This window comes from Acromyrmex echinatior, chromosome 15 (assembly GCF_024713525.1).
Source record: "Acromyrmex echinatior isolate Ae372 chromosome 15, ASM2471352v2, whole genome shotgun sequence".
Classification (NCBI taxonomy): Eukaryota; Metazoa; Arthropoda; class Insecta; order Hymenoptera; family Formicidae; genus Acromyrmex; species Acromyrmex echinatior.
In genome coordinates, this window is record NC_141866.1 from 5,422,653 (window position 1) to 5,440,162 (window position 17,510).

General features: G+C 29.9%; 2 long non-coding RNA genes across 3 annotated transcripts; one reads left to right on the forward strand and one right to left on the reverse strand.

The window, feature by feature from the left end:
* The first annotated feature begins 5,351 nt into the window (after window positions 1-5,351).
* LOC105151582 (uncharacterized) lies at window positions 5,352-7,323 on the forward strand. 2 transcript variants are annotated; one of them, XR_015547616.1, is made up of 3 exons: window positions 5,352-5,840; window positions 6,175-6,923; window positions 7,086-7,323. It is a non-coding gene; the product is annotated as an uncharacterized LOC105151582 (long non-coding RNA). The 2 variants fall into 2 exon arrangements; XR_015547617.1 differs by having other exon boundaries at window positions 5,370-5,840; window positions 6,746-6,923; window positions 7,086-7,306.
* Window positions 7,324-10,808: 3,485 nt separating this feature from the next.
* On the reverse strand, window positions 10,809-16,004 carry LOC147907219 (uncharacterized). The gene is made up of 3 exons (XR_015547618.1): window positions 15,720-16,004; window positions 14,991-15,100; window positions 10,809-11,777 (listed from the first exon to the last, which is right to left on the reverse strand). It is a non-coding gene; the product is annotated as an uncharacterized LOC147907219 (long non-coding RNA).
* Window positions 16,005-17,510: the final 1,506 nt, after the last annotated feature.

A 17,510-nucleotide genomic window follows, 5' to 3' on the forward strand; every position in this document is an offset into this window, starting at 1 on the left:
GATTCCTGAATTGCAAAGTGTACTACGCCATACGCCGCTTAATCAACGGTCGTCAATGTGTCCGCTGCAGCGGAACGGTTATAACTCTATGAGGAAGACGAACGTCGCTATGATGGAAAGTTTAATGTTATAGACGTTAAATCTTTACGTAGTTGTTAATAAGCGACATCAGTTTCTTATACAAGCGTATGTTTTACATATGAAATAATTACACAGGCCCACAGAAAAAAAAGTACCATGTGCTGGGATGGAGACCCAGCTACTCTTATGTATTTTGAATCGCTGAATACGAATCTGACATCAAAATAGGACCATCCTGGGTGAATTTTCAATCTAGAGCGAAAAAATGGATCAAAATGGGTCTGCTTTTATTGATACATTCTAAGACCATTGGCAAAAAACTTTTGATTAAACCTAGATATGTTTCTCGAGTTGAGAAATTCTTATCAGTCGTTAAGAAATACTATACTGAAGACGCTCTGAAATACTAATATGCTACTACAAAAATCATTTACAAATATCAACCCTTGATATCTCAATTGACGGACAAGGTGGTAACAAACGCCGTATCTATGTCCTCTACATCTCTTATATAACTTCTAGGTACTTGTAGATGTTTTCACCTATGTATCATTATATTTACATGACTGAAATCATGCGACAAAGTAGCTTGATTTTGCAAGTTGTTTGTTACTAAAATGACTGACATCGAAAAGGCAACATGGGTTAGCTTTATAGAAGTAGTTTGTAGACAAATTTTTAGGTATTAAGAAAAGCGAAAAAATATCGTAGTTAATATGATAGAAATTAGACTTAATCGCAAATTAGACTTAATCAAAAGTTTTTTGCCAATGATCTTAGAATATATCAATAAAAGCAGAGATTTCAAGATTTTTGATCCATTTTTTCGTTCTAGATTGAAAATTTATCCTGGATAGTCCCATTTTGATGTCAGATTCGTATTCAGCGACTCAAAATACATAAGAATAGCTGGGTCTCCACCCCAGCACATGGTACTTTTTTTTCTGTGGGCCTGTTATTTCGGGATGCATTGATTTTTGCATTTATTATTTCTGAATGAATAAACATAGTCATCATGCAAACTACTAATAAAACTACTAATACTTGTGTTAGAAACAATCCACTCAAATCCTTGTTAAAATTTTGAGTTAAATTTTGAATATATCCTGCATTTCGTTATTTACTGCGAATACTGAAAATCTATCATTCACGTTATAATATAAATTTTCAGGACTCAGTGAATAATAAAATGCAGCAAGTATTAATTCAACAAAATGTAATTGTGTCATTTGAAAATTTCACGTTAAATTGATACGTAACATTTAAAATTAAAATAATACAATTTATGAATAAACAAATATAAAAATGTTATTAAAACATAAATTCTAAGATCAACAAATAAAATGTGTTAATATAATATATATTATAAATGTTAAAATTGATGTATCATGTTAATTTAACATATTATAATGTTAATTTAAATGATAAAATATATTGTAATTGTTTACAAATTATGCGTTACATTTTTGCGTGTTAGTTTTTTATATATTATCTGCGTTATTTTTTAACATATTCATCTTGTGTAAAATTAACACAAAATTTGAGTAGATCGTTTGGACACATAAAAAGTGTTACATTAAGCACAAATTTCCCAACATTTTTTAATCCATTAGCATAGTAGATGTAAGAATATTATGTCAAAGTAAAAATAAATTTCTTAATTACGATTTACGAAACAAGATCACGCCACCGGATTGTTTGCCTATGGAGAAAGAAGGTTAGTCATTTTTAGAAGAGGCAAATGCACATCGTCTTGTAAAACACTAATTTCGACCTGCGCGCGCGTTCGCCAGATACTATCCAATTAGCGGCAAATTAATATTACGCGCGGTGTAATCAGGCTAGTACGCAGGCAGGGGCGCTGCGCACCGTTGCCAGCCTTCTCTCAGCATAATGACACGTATTACTCTGATTGGCAACAATTGGTAACAATTGACGGGCGGAACCGAGCCTCGAAGGTTCCGCTACTTTGCCCGCGTTGTTTACGACCAGAACTTCAAAACGTTACACCTTAATTGCGTGGCTACATGCTCGAAGAATTATCAAGGCTTCCTTACATCCCTACGTCATTACTTATTAGACATACAGTCAGCTCTAACATAAAACTTATAGTACAATAAGCTGTAAGTTCTTTCATTTTTAGAACTCCGTTTAACTGACGAGAGCTTAATTTTCTCACGTGGAAGTGAATAAAAATGCAAAAGATTGTAACATCCGCTTGTTAATATTTCTATTAAATTGTCGCGAGATTATATAATGCAAATCGCGTATAAAGACAGGAATATATAATAGTATTGTATTATTTAAGCTTGTTGTTGAGTAGCATATAATTAAACAAGAAATCTAGCCAATATAATAAATTATTAACTATTTTTTGGCCAGTTCTTAATCAATTTTTATTTTTCCGAGACAAAATATTAAAAAGTTTATTTCAAATTTATCATTTTTTAATTAGGAGTAATTAAATTTGAAAAAAAAACTTTTATCAATTAATTGTAATCTTTTATTACATTATGTTGAAGTTTTGATTTTCTCAGCAATTAAGAAGAGATTGCACAAAAAATTTCATCAATTAAATACTCAAGATCAGAGTGAATTTACATCAGTTGAGAACTTTAAGTAAAAGTTTTTTACGGTACTCTTTATTCCTTTTGTTTGAAAAAAATTAAATACTTTATTAATAATATTCCCGATGTGAACATGGCGTATAGAGATATCAACTAAATGAATTCATTAAAGTTCTGAAAGATTCACTGCCTACGTCATCGAATTCTAATGTAATTCTATAAAATGGACTGCAAAGATTGTGATGCCTTATACGTCGGCCAGATCGGTAGATATTTGAAAGAGCGGATGCCGGAACATAGAAATCATATTAACAGAAACACGACTCAGTCTTCTATTGTCACGGACCATAGAATGAAGACATCCCATGATTTTTATTGCGACATTAAAATATTGGACAAAGAAAAAATCTTAAGGAAGTTCTCACGTTTGAAATATAAGACAAGTTTATAATATACATGTAATATAAAAATTAATAATATAAATAATTTCTAGAAAAAATTTCATTGACTTTTACCGTACCATTTTAAAGATATTTAATTATAAATTTATAGAATTTTACATTACAAGTTGAAAGTATAACCTTATTCTGTAGTTATTCTCTTTTAAATTGAGACATTTGCGTATAATTTAAAAATCATTATAATTATAAAGTAAATACTTAAGTTTATTTTCGTAAAATTTCATTTAAACTAACATACAGTTTACAAAAAATTTATATTCTTCAATGAAAAAAGCTGGAATATATGTCAAATAGACGATACGTATACAAATGAGCATCTTACAACTTTTATTTTGTCATTTTGAAAATATTTATAGTAACATAAAATTAACAATAGTTATATATAATAGCATAAGATACTGTTAGTAATCTTTTTATTCCATTATTTTAATTGTTTTACATATTATTATAAATAAACTGTCTATTGACTAGGGAGTAGCGCGAGAAACTTCTTAAATAAAAGACTATTGTCAAAAATGATTTACATAAAGAAACAAAAACATGGTATAAAGGACCCCGCACAAATCTTATGAAAATTGAACAAATGGAGGAATTATTGTGAAGTAAGTTGAATCTTCCGAGAATAAGGTCATATATGAGGGTGTAAAAGAAGTGAAGCGATTCATCTCAGAGAATCCTGACATTTTAATCACTAGAGCGGATAAAGGCAATACTACAGTAATTATGAATCGGGAAAGTTACAGAGAGAAAATGTATGAGATTCTCAACGATCAGACCACATATAATTTAATAAATAAAGATCCCACTAATAAAATAACATCTGAAATCGGTAACTTATTAAAAAATTGGAAAAACAAGGGGTACATCGATCTAAATTTATACAAAAAATTGTATGTATCGGACGGCGAACTTCCGAGTTCTTATAGACTGCCAAAAATTCATAAGGAAGGTCATCCTCTAAGATTGATAGTCAGCTGCATTAACAGTACTTTTTATCCACTGGCGACCTTCTTAAAAGAAATTATAGATAATAATAATAAAAAGAATTTTAGTTATGTAAAAAACAGTTTGATTTGATAAATAAACTCATGGAAAGAAAGTGCAACTTTGGGATTTTCTTTATATGTGTTATATGTGATTTTTAAGATAGCTGTGCTAGAATAAGTTTGAGCTGAAAGAATTAAGAGAGGTCTTGAGTAGGTTTTAAATGATGAAATGTAATATTTGATTATCGTGATTCAATGATCGCGCGTATTTTCAGTCGAGTGATATTATATATTTACAATATATAGTGTTTAAATATACAAGAAGAAAGGTAATCGATAAAAATTTTAGTATTATATCATTCGACGTGGTCTCCATGTACACGAATATTCCGACCGATTTAGTATTAGAAAGCATTGAACGTAGGTGGAACTTGATTGAAAATAAGACTTCGATTCCTGTACATGAGTTTATTAAAGCAATTATGATTATAATTAACTCTACATTTTTTAAATTCGACAAAAAAATATTTAGACAGATTTTTGGCATGCCAATGGGCTCTCCTTTGTTCCCTATATTAGCGAACATAGTTCTACAAGACTTAGAACAAGAAATACTATATATTACTGCTAATAATATTATCTTGTCTTTTTATTTCCGTTATGTGGATGACATTGTGTTAGCGGTGCATAAATACAAGGAGTTCTGGAAATTGTTTAACTCATATCATGAAAGGCTTAGATTTACTGTTGACTTTGGCGATGAAAACGGCATAAATTTTTTAGACGTAAAATTAATGAAACAAGAAAGAAGAATCATCTTCGATATTTACAAAAAACCTACTAATTCTGGGACATTTAAACTATTTTTCGAATCATCCGTTAGTACATAAAAGGGGCGTAATCATCGGGCAATTAGATAGAATTTTGCTTTTATCCCATCCAAAATTTCATGAAAAAAACATCTCTGATTTAATTCACACTCTTTTAATGAATGGTTATTCTCTTAAATTCATATTTTCAACAATAAAAAATAGAATAAAAACCTTGGAAAGTACAACTAATTTAGATCAAAATCGTGAGGAAAATAATAACGAATGTGATTCTAATGTTAATTCAAAGAAAAAGTTTTTCACGATACCATATTTAAGCAAAGTATCTGAAAAATTCAAAAAACTCACATATTCATGGCTTTAATATAGCTTATAAACCTATGAATATATTTATAAAAATTGGAAAAGATCTTTTGCTTAAGGATGACCATCGTGGAGTAGTCTACAAAATTAATTGTTTAAATTGTGAATCTTCTTATGTTGGCCAAACAAAAAGGAAATTAAAAACTCATATAAAAGAACATAAGGCTGACATAAGAAAATCCGAGATGTTAGTGGTTTCACGTCAGTTGAATGAGATGAATTGGATTGGGATAACATAAGAATTTTAGACATAGAACATTAATGAAAAGAAGAATTTCTGAAATGATATACATAAAAGGTATATACAAATAAGTGGTATCAATAAGCAAAGTGACACTGAAGGTTTGCCTGATGTTTATCTGCCTCTTCTTAAGAAGATCTCTCTCACACTTAATAAATAATTCTAGAACTTTCTAAACTTTTGACTCATATATATAAATAGTAGTAAAATATATGATATGACAAATAACAACACACAATGTCACGACAAATTTCCATCCGTGTAAAGGATATACTTGAGATTCATCATTATATTTTTTTGCTGTAAAACAGGTAACGATTCTATTCTTACATATTTCGATTAGAAGATATTAATGATACGCAAATTTGTTAAATTAGAATCTGGAAATTCTCGTTCTACACTTTTCGTGATATGACAATTGGCGGTGTAACATTATTGTACGAAGCATCTTCGTATGAAAGAATACGTTTGTATAATTATATCATACGGTTGAATTTAATCAGTCAGCTATATGTAACTCTGTGTTTTAAGAATATTGTGAATTTACTGAGGATGGCCAGATTGTAGCCGAAACGTCTAATGTTTTAATAGTTCAATTAAATAAAAATTTGTTCAATAATAAATAAAAATAGACTATTATTATAGATTATTAAGAAACATCGTACGTATCAATACAATCACCAGACCAATATCTACGGCGGATCAAAAGGAAATCGAACAGTTTAATGCTTTTAAAAACTTTTGGTGGGATATGAACAGTCCATTAGGAGGCCTTCAATTATACAATTCATTCAGAATACAATTTTTGATAGATGGATTGATAAACGCTGGATTCAAAATACAAAACTCAGATTTTCCATTAGAAAAAATAAAAATTGTGGATATTGGCTGTGGTGGAGGTATATTGGCTGAGAGTTTAGCTAGAATAGAAGCGCAAGTAACTGGAATAGACGCAGCCGAACAATTAATAAAAGTTGCTAAAAATCATATAAAATTGAATCGCGATATATCAGAAAAAGTGAATTACATTTATACAACCGTAGAATATTTTGCTAATAAGGAGAGCGAAAATAGCACATATGATACTGTTGTAACTTCTGAAGTTTTGGAGCACAATCAGACCCACAACTATTTTTAAAGATACAATATTATATAAAAAATTTATTAAATATAAATACTACATAAAAATCAAATGTTTCCCAAATATTCTGTACAGGAATGTGTGAGAATTGTGAAACCTGGAAAGTCGATTTTTCTAACGACGGTAAACAGAACTTTAATATCTTGGTTGTCTATTGTAGCATCCGAATACATTTTCGGATCTATACCTTGTAGTATTCATACATGGAATAAATTTATTACTCCACATGAAGTTCAATGTATATTAAAAAACTGTACGTTTGATTCTTGTTAATTGTAAGAAAAAAATATTAAAAAACAATTTGTTGAATATCTATATACTTATATATCTAACGATCTATATACTTATATATCTGATATACTTATAAATCGATACTAATTACAAATATTTCTTAATTCTTTCCGTTTTTCTACAGATGGTTGTGAAATAAGATCGATTCGTGGCACGAAATATAATCCAATGACAAATAAATGGTCTTGGTCATCAACTCTATCTACTTTTTATTTACTACATGCAATCAAACAAAAAGAAACTGACATATAGATTTTTGAAAAACAATTTGCATTCATAAATATAAAATATTATTTTAATATTAAACAAAAATATAAGTTAAAATGTCTTTATACAAATTTCACAGCATATAAAATTACATTTTCGATACAAAATCTTTGGTTCTTTTGATAATTTTGTAACTAATTATTCCATAATATTTTATACATTTTATTTCTCTACGTTGATAAATTTTCTTATTCATAAATAATACTTCTTAAATATTTTATATATACACACGATTATTTAAACAACTTGTTTTATGTTATTTGATATATCCTGAACATAGAAATATATACATTAATCAATACTATTATTAACTGTGCAGAAGTGACTTATCTATGTTTTATTTTCCTTCCTTTTCTTTGACAAAATACTGAAAAGAGCAGCACATGTACGGAAACTTATGTAAACGCATCTCTATTGTAAATTACCTAAACACTTTACAACGAATCATCAGCACTATTGTATACTCTGTTAATAACAACTTTATAACTATCAAGATAATTTTATGAATACTGACGTTAGTATTATAAATATCTATAGTGTTATAAATATTAGTTGATACTATATTGCTGGAAAAATGCATGATGTTTTTTAGGCAGATTATTTTCGTAATCGTGACTCACGCACTGTACAAATAGGATAAACTAAATCTGAATCAGTAGATAATCACTGATATCAGTGCCAAGTATGCCACTGGTAATTAGTGAAAATACGAATTAGTTAAATACGAGATCTCTAATCTAGCTAATTTTTATTATATGATCTAACTAATCTTGTTTTAGTGCTTAAATTCAATGAATACGATATTGGAAGATTGAAATTAACGTGCAAATGGCAGTATTTTAGTTATATAATACTCAAACATTCTTCCTTTTTTAGTTGAACTTCACTGATTATTAGTGCTAAATACGCCACTAGATAATTAGTGACTATCCATTGATTCAGATTTAGAGAATATAAAGCGTATATATCTAATCTTTATCATGTCTCTCATATTTATCTACATAAAAATTTTTTAATTTAATAATTTTGTAGTCATAAACATATAATGACGTGATGCACTGCTAACATTATTTTTTACATTTGTATAAAAAAATTATATTTTTATATTTCATATCTCTATCTATCTTATATTTCTATGCTCTAAATTTATCGGAAAATTAAAAGTTTATTCTAATTTACTTTTTATTTGTTTGGCAATAAAAAACCTATCTCTGAAAGATGAGTAATTATTGTGAAGAATTACACTTTCATGTATTATTTATACGTAACAGTGTAATATATCATGTACATCTTTCTTTTTTCATTTTCAAATACGTTATAAGTTAGATTTGAATGAGTTAAACCCAAGAGAAAATAATTGAATTGCAATTTATTGTTTTTGAAATTCGTTCTTCACAGCGGTAACTCCTACAAGATCTCCATTAAATAAAATCGTTTATATATTTATTATAGAGTAGAGCACGCACAGGTATCGTCTCTCTATTTCCCATACCCTGTTATCCGAACGCGCATTTACGATCCGTCTTCCACATTTCTTCTAGCAATAAAAGCATTAAGTATACTTGCCAGCACTCCGACGAAGTATACCTCTTGCAAAATGTTACGGTCTACTACAGTTCGGCCGCGAGTAAATAGAAGCCGCGAAAGGTGTGTGATACCTATTTGTACAGGAGCTCAATGTTCTTTCTTTAGTATAGTGAGCTTGCTCGTTACACCTCAACGAACTGGCTTACTTTTTGCCTTAATTGAGATACTCGTCAGGGAAATTATTAAGTCTTGTGCTACGCATTTGTCTAGCGGGAGAGAGTGCATCCTCTGGATGATAATAATGTTCCAATAACGTACCATTATATTCAGAACCCTAACAATGTTTCGTGCAGCTAAAATTAGTACATACATTTTCAATTAATTAGATAATTTCTCAAGCAATTTCAACTAAGTATGTTTATTATTCAACCAATATATAATATATGTATACAAGTGTCGAAAGCTAGTAACGAAAATTAACTTGCACATATATTTAAAATTACATTCGCGTATTCATGTTTCTAAGCACTTTTTCAGAAAATACATGACTCATTGACTGTCAATCAAATATACTCGCCTTCAATTGCATACCATTTGCCTTGCGTATCGCACAGACTACCAATACCGGACTCCACTGACGTAAGAGATTATTTCACTTATTTTATTACATATTGTATTTTTAATCTTAGCTACATAATGCATATAATCACGAAGCCTATTACTCCGCGAGTGCGGGCGAATGGAAAGAGTATTCATCCCGCTTCGCATCGTTCCGGCTCTTGGCATCGTATTTTAACGATATCGTAATTTGGAGAACCGCAAACCCCCTGACGTCACTGGTGCATCGAAGCATCTTGTTGGCGCGCAATCCTTCCACCCTCCTTTCACCCTGTGGACCGATAATCTCGGTCAAAAGGATATTAGCGAGTAACGAATTATAGGAATTTCGGCAAATTAGATATTGAGCGAATTGAAGGATTGCGTTACTAATTCCACTGGGACGCCGATCGTTACGCCAAGATTTATTCAATCGCTGTCACGGGGCAGAATCTCGGGGAAGACTTTGCATCTTTGCAGACACAACGTAAAATTTGTATCTACACGTGAAAGCGTACATGTTTTCAGCAAAAATTATAACGTCCAATGGAATGCTTCCAACGCGCTTTGATGAAGTTTCGCTCGTAAAACACAGGAAAGTGTGTTTGAACTTGTTTGAAGAAAAACACTTTTCGTATTTACGATGAGAGCATAAGTAATCATCATCCGCGTTTAAGTCGTCGTTACGAATAGTCGTGTCCTGCCCTTTCCTTGTCCGATCTCACAGCACGGCGCCGGCGATCCAGCCGTCGCGGCTACACACGTGGCCTTCTATTTTGCTCCATGCCAATCTTAATATTATCCTTCGAATTATGGCCCTAATGCTATCCACGATACGCGTTCCCACTACACGTACGAACCATCGGCTCTAATAATCGAGCACGAAATTCAGAGCGGTCTCTCCTCCGCCGGACGTCGAACTAGCATTAGGATACCATCTGGATTATTTCGCAACTTTTGGCAAACGGCGTGATTATTCGTCATTTTCATTATATTTACGCAACGAGCGTTTCATTTTTATTATCCCGGTACACTCCTCGGTATAAGATACGTGTATTCAAAATAAATAATAAATAAAACCGATCTCTCAGCTTTCACAGCGAGAGAGTCACGCCAACGCAAACGTCCCGCTTCTTTCAACAGGCCAATGGCTCGTAATTATTCGCCTAAGTTCACGTAAATTTCGCATTGAACATGCTACATGCGGATATTTCGCAACGTCACGGACGGGTGACTCCGCCATCCGTCGCGAACACGAGACATTGTCACGAGATCTCACCATCGTAAATCTTCGGCGCTATATCGACGTAGTGGAGTGACGCGAATGATATTCGCCCGTCGGCTAGAATGCATTCATATATCGCGGCACGTATCGTGTCGCTCGTAGCCTGTCCTGGCAGGAAGCGGCTGGCTATACACGGCATAACTTGTAGCCGTGTCGTGATAGCGACACTTCATAAACATGGACTGGCGTCATGTCGCGGTGGTACCGACGCGAAGCACTTTACATCGTCGATCGTTATCCGTCCGCGCCGATGGACATCGACATTGGACGCCCGTTGCGTTTACGACCCGCTTGACGTGAATAGACATAGACCGAGAAACTACGACTCTTCATTCAAGAGTTTAACGAAACTTCATTTTGCTAACATATTTAAATTTAATTTTTTCATTTGCATATATTTGTATATACAATATTTGAATAATAAAAGCAGTAAATTATTACCTTGATTATTTATAAAATAGTCTTATTTTATCATAATTAAATATGATTTATGATACATAGGTCACATATAATTAAAGGGTACATATACTCTTCAATATTCATTATACTCTTCAATATTTAGTTGAGTAACGTAACGAGGATACAAAAGTATTTCTGTTAATATATCCTTCAAAGGACATGAGAATATAATATTACAAAACATGCGCAAATATTATATGAATTCACTCATCAGTCTAATCCGAAAAAAATATTGTAAATAATACGAATTAATTGATATGTAATAATAGTAATGGAGATTTTGCAATTCATATAAAATTAATCGCAATTCAAATTATAAATTTCATTATCGTGCATTGTATAATGCAAAAATTTTTAAGTACTAGCGAGCGAATCGTTAGAACGATATAATTCAAATTTCATTTAATTACAAAAAGCAAAAAACATGATGAATCGACACAAAAAATCAATTGAAGTTCACATGTTCAGTTCCAATTAAATAATTTAAATGAACTTTACTGTAACTCTTTATATGATTTAATATTGATTTTTTTTTATTAATCTTATAAAAATTGCATCTTCTAGACTGTATAATAACGTTAAGTAATTACATAGCGTAAATATAATAAATAAATTCACTCACCAATTCCGCCAATGTTGATATGATCCATACTGCAGGACGATCTTATGCCAGGAGAAATCCTACAATACAAAACATACAATACAAAATAATTTGATAATCTTACATTCACATGGAAATTGCTAAAATTCGATTTAATTTTGAATATCTCGCGTATATTTTAATCAGGATCGGATAGTAACTAGTTAATAAGTTAAAAGTTAAATAAAAATGACAAAGTTAATATCTTTATAATTAAATTCAGTTAATTTTAAATGAATTGATTATTAACTTAACTCAGTTGCTTTTAAACTTTAATTTATTAATTTTTCCTTTTTAAATTAAAATTTTTTTATCTCTCTAAAAATGCCAATATTAATTTCCAAAAATCTTAAACATTACAGAATTAGTTTTAAAAAAACTCAATGAGTAATAGACACGACAGTTATAATATCCAAAGATAAATGTGGGTTGGATCTGCATTAAGGAATGCTTCTATTGTGTCAAGCCTTATTTTACGTTAATGAGCGATAAAAAAAAAGCGATAAAACTAATACTTTTTATTTACATATAATTTTCAAAAAACCTGCAGGCATGATCAACACAAAGAGAAGTACAAAATTACTTACGTTTTTAAAAATTATAATATTTTATTTTTCATTTATAATACAAATATCAAAATATGAAAATACACATTCTGAGGAAAATAGTGAGACTCTGAATTAACTTACCCAATCTTAATTTTAATACATTCGCATTTAATACATTACACAAGTTTCTACACTGAGAGAAAAATGTTTTGTATTTATAACTATAATTACATGTTACTATAATTATGATTATTACTGTTATAATAATAATAATAATAATAGTAATTATGTATATAGTTTTAGCAACAAATGTATGTATTGTAGTTGGCAACCTAAAATGATTATAATTATAATTATTAAATCATAAAATAATTGAAATTACCATAAAAATGATTCAATATTTTGGGACAATCATATTTTTTATGATTATCCCAAAATATAAAGTATAACTATAAAATTATAGTCACTTGAATCATTTTTTAATCAATAATAATATATAATTATAGTTACAAATGTAAAACATTTTTCTCTCAGTGTACTATTAGACTTAACTCATATTCTCGTTAAAGAGAAAAAATACAATCTATGAAATAAATCAATTTATTTCAACTAATGATTAAAAGTACATAATTTATAATCATTTTTAAGTAGTAATTTTTTATAGATTAAAAATTTCGATCTCCTCTCTATTTCTTTAATTTTAAAAAAAGTTGAACTGAGATTAAAATTTAATTACACTGGAGCAAATAAACTAATTAATCGGGAATTCATTGCATAATTCTTATGTATATGCAATTTGTTTGATAATGTGCACCTAATTTCTACAGCATAAACAAGTTTATCAATGCCCCTTTGATCAAAGAAAACAGAGATATTTCCATATAAAAAAATAAATAATCAACATTGAACTCTTGAAACGTTAAACAAATAATAAATAAAGAAAAAACGAACAATTAAAAGTCTGAATACGTGCACGGACGAGATAATTATATAATTAATTATATAATTAATTACTGCGTATTAAGATTCTTAATTTTTTCTTTATTTATTATTTGTTTATATTTCCATATTTCAATATTATTCATTTCTATAATTCTGTAACTTGAAAAGTCAATATCTCTTAAAATCTTATGCTGTGTGATTCTACAATGTGTTATGTGTGTAGTCGGAAATCTAATAGCTGTATTCATAGTCAGATTTTATACTTAAAGTTTCCTTAAATTTATCTTTAGACCAGGCTTTGTAGCCAATGAAATAATTCATGAAGTATTTGAAGATAAAGGAAACCTTAAATATAAGGCCTGGTTATGAATATGGACATTAATCTTAATTGATGAAGTCAATCAGCATTAGAGAGACGGAGGAAGGGGGGAGGAGAGAGAGAGAGAGAGAGAGAGAGAGAGAGAGAGAGAGAGAGAGAGAGAGTTGTATAAGTTGGCTATTATTCAACTTCAGAGCGATAAGACTTACAATTAGAACTACCTACTCATTATAGAAACATTAAACGAAATGTTCGCAAATAAATTTTCAAAGAATTTCGGCAAAAAGACCGATTTTTGTACAAATTAATTTTGTTAGAAAAACTGCATTTTTCAATTAGCGCCTCAATATAATAATGCAGAATATATAGGATGTTACCAAGTTAAATCATCAAACTCAAAATATAATAATGTGAATATAATAATTAAAATATAAAACATGAATTCAGGAGATAAAACAAATAAACTTTTTCTCTAAAAATTTGCTTTACAAGTAATGCTTTGACTCCATAAGTTACAAAACTATAGAATAATGTTGAAATATATTTTATTTTGAAAATTGAAGGAAATTATTGATAAGCTTTTGTTTACATTGTAAATTGTAACCTAAGCAATAACGCAAGTGTGCAAAAAAATTACGCATATTTCACATAATATACATAATACAGCTACTCATTCTTTCACCAATAAATGTAATGCTTGTTAATGACTGAAAGTCATTAGTTTGAACAAAACATTTAATACATCAATTAAAGTACAAGAAATGCCACTTATGATCAAAGTTAAATGTTTAAATAATACGTACATATGTACTTTAAATAATTTTATCTCGTAAGATAAGAGTCATAAGTATGATTGCATGCATTATACTTTCAACACAATCAACCTGAAATATTAATAATTTTAATAAAAATAATTTTTCCAATTTAATTTAGATGCATCATAAAATCTGTAAAGAACTTATTGTGAAATATATTATCTTGGCCAGCGATTTAATAATTACATTTTGATTATTGTAAAGTAATAAAGAAGAAATATGTCTAGATTATTTCAACATTATTCATTTCTACAGTTTTAAAAACTTACTTCTTAACAAAACATTTGTGAGCAAACTTTTTATTTGAGAGAAAAATTTTTATTTGTTTTAAGATCTTAAATATTCATATTTCAAATTGGCCGTGGTTTAACCCAAGAAAATCCTGTATATCGCCAAAAAAAAAGATATGATTGATGTGGTAAACCGATACCGATTGTCGTTTCAAACTAAATAATTCAATTGGCAAGCTTTATTTTATATTCGTCTTATATAGAATTCTCTCAATTGAACATTATTAATTTTTAAAAATTATTATTAATAATTAAAAATTAATCTTGCCGAAATCGTATTTTCTCGATTGTCTTAATAGAATAATGGTACTATAAATATAAGATGAATAAATATACTCACCAATTTAGCTAATTATCAATTCATGGTTTACACTGACAATGAGCAGGACAACGTCAGGAGAAATCTTGCGGAAGATGTGAAGATCCGAGATTAATGGCGATAATCATAACCTTGCAATTCACGGAAATTGTTACAATTCAATCACGTATTATGAATATCTATCTCTCATACGGTTTTTAAACTTATTTACATTAACGTTATATATAAATTCTTATACTGATAATTAATCTAGCGATCGACATAAACTCGACTGAAATTCGCGAAAAACAGAAAGATACATTCGACGTGAAAAACAACGTCGAACCGCGATAACCGTTGAACTAATGGCGGATTCAATTGAATTTGGAAGTGCGCACTGGTGCATATTAAAGCCGTTGTACACTGAGTATAAAAATGAAATGCAAATATTTCGAATAAAACACACATTCTACTTAATAATATACAATAAATACATGAGTATTTTACGATTTAATCGATTTCTATGTTTATTTAAATATATCTACGTTTGTACGACGATTTTAAGGTGAGTGCATCGGTGCGAATGCATGAGTGCGTCCAATCGAATCGATTCGCTGTAACTTGTGATCGGCAAACTTCATTGCATACTTCTATCGAAAAAAACTCGATCGATCGTTACAATTTTTCTAATCTCTAGAATCGCAAATTAAAGTTTCGATTGGCGTATTCAGATTTCATTGTAACTTAACAATATTTAATATGATTAATTACCTAAATATTCTTTTGAACGTTTAATGTAAGGACACAACGATCGTTGCGTTCGCAAAGGGAAAAGATGAGCGTGCGAAGATGGAAACTGTAATCTTGGGATTTTGTCTCCTGAAACTGCATTATCGGCGAAGCGACCGCGCGGTTTCAACGGATAAGTGGAAACTCTGTAACCCGCGGGGCCGGTCGAATCCGTGACGTCGTCTACGTGCCGTGTCGCTCTCTCAGTCTCGTATTCGACGCATCGTGCAGCGATTTGGTACTGCGAACGCATAACGGACGTATGAGGTATCTTTCGAAGGACTCATGCGATGCACGCTGCCTGTGGAACGAGTGCGGGGTGTGCTGTTTTTGATTCGCGGACACGACTCGATGGAAACGCATATGCGATAGAGATTGCAGACATCGTCAGGTGTACTGAGTTAGATGGTGTCGAGCACGTCGCAGCGGTGCTTCGATACTACGCGAAGAATATGGACGTAACGCTTGTAAGTCGTAAAAATTCATTTGCGAGGATATAACGTTCTGTCGACGTGCGATCGTTCCGGTAGCGAGGTAAGGTTAAGTTATTGCAGTGCGGTGCGGACAATCGCTTCTCTTATCGGCCGTCACGCGGCAGCACTGTGTAACGGCGCTGCTACGTAGCGGCAAGGCGCGCATTTCAACTCGATACTATTATTTGAATTATTTATAATAAGAGTTAAGACAAAGTTAAGTTAAGAAAAGTTAAGATGCTGCTATATTAATAAATTTATAACTAATAAATTTTGATGTATATATGTATATAGATATAAAAAATATTGGATTCTTCGAAATCAATGTAATGTACATCAAATTTGAAAATATCCGTTGAAGTTATTTAATTTTTCGACATCATCTGAGATATAATAATAATATACATAGTAATGTATATGTTGGAAAAATAATCAAAATTCTGAAAAAATTAATTGTTTAGTGAATTACTTGTTTAAGTACGCATGAATTCAATTTAAAAAAATTTTTAAATTGCATTTTTATAGTTCCAATAAAATTAGGTCTGAGGGAGTAAACTTTCAATTTAAAATCACTTATTTATACTACTAATTAAAAACAATTATCCTTGTTATTGTTTTAACTCTTATTACAGAAACTCTACTTGATACATTGCGGCGATGTTAAAACGATCGGTTAAAAGTTTCAAGAGTCATGAACATGTGGATTAATTAATTGGGTATTTAAATAATGAATTTATCGAGTTGTTCGATTACTTAAGTAAGATATTCAAACTATCCGGATGATTTGAATTTTAATAATATTAACGATAATATTAACGAAAAATAAATATTTATTAATATGCAGAATTATGTTTATCAAATGAGATAATAAACTACAAGAAATATAATTGAAAATGTTAATTTTTTTATTACTAAGCATTAGAATTTGTTCTCTTTTAAAAAAAATTTGTTAACTGAGAAAAATATCTATTTTCTGAACTTATATGAATCGTTTGGAACTTCTTTCATCAAAATTGAAATATTTAATAAAAATATATATTTTTAATGATTTATATATATATATATGTATATATAGTGTCTATTTTCGTACGACTGGTGACTATACATATAATATATAAAACATATAAACTTCAAAATGATTTTTTTTATGTGTAATAGACGAAAGTGATACAATTTTAATAACTTTTGTAATGTTATATTTTGTTCTTTTATTCTACGTAAAAATATTAATAATATGATTTAATAGATATAATTTTATAGCATTTACTTAGAAACGATGAATATTATTATTTTTCTAGCA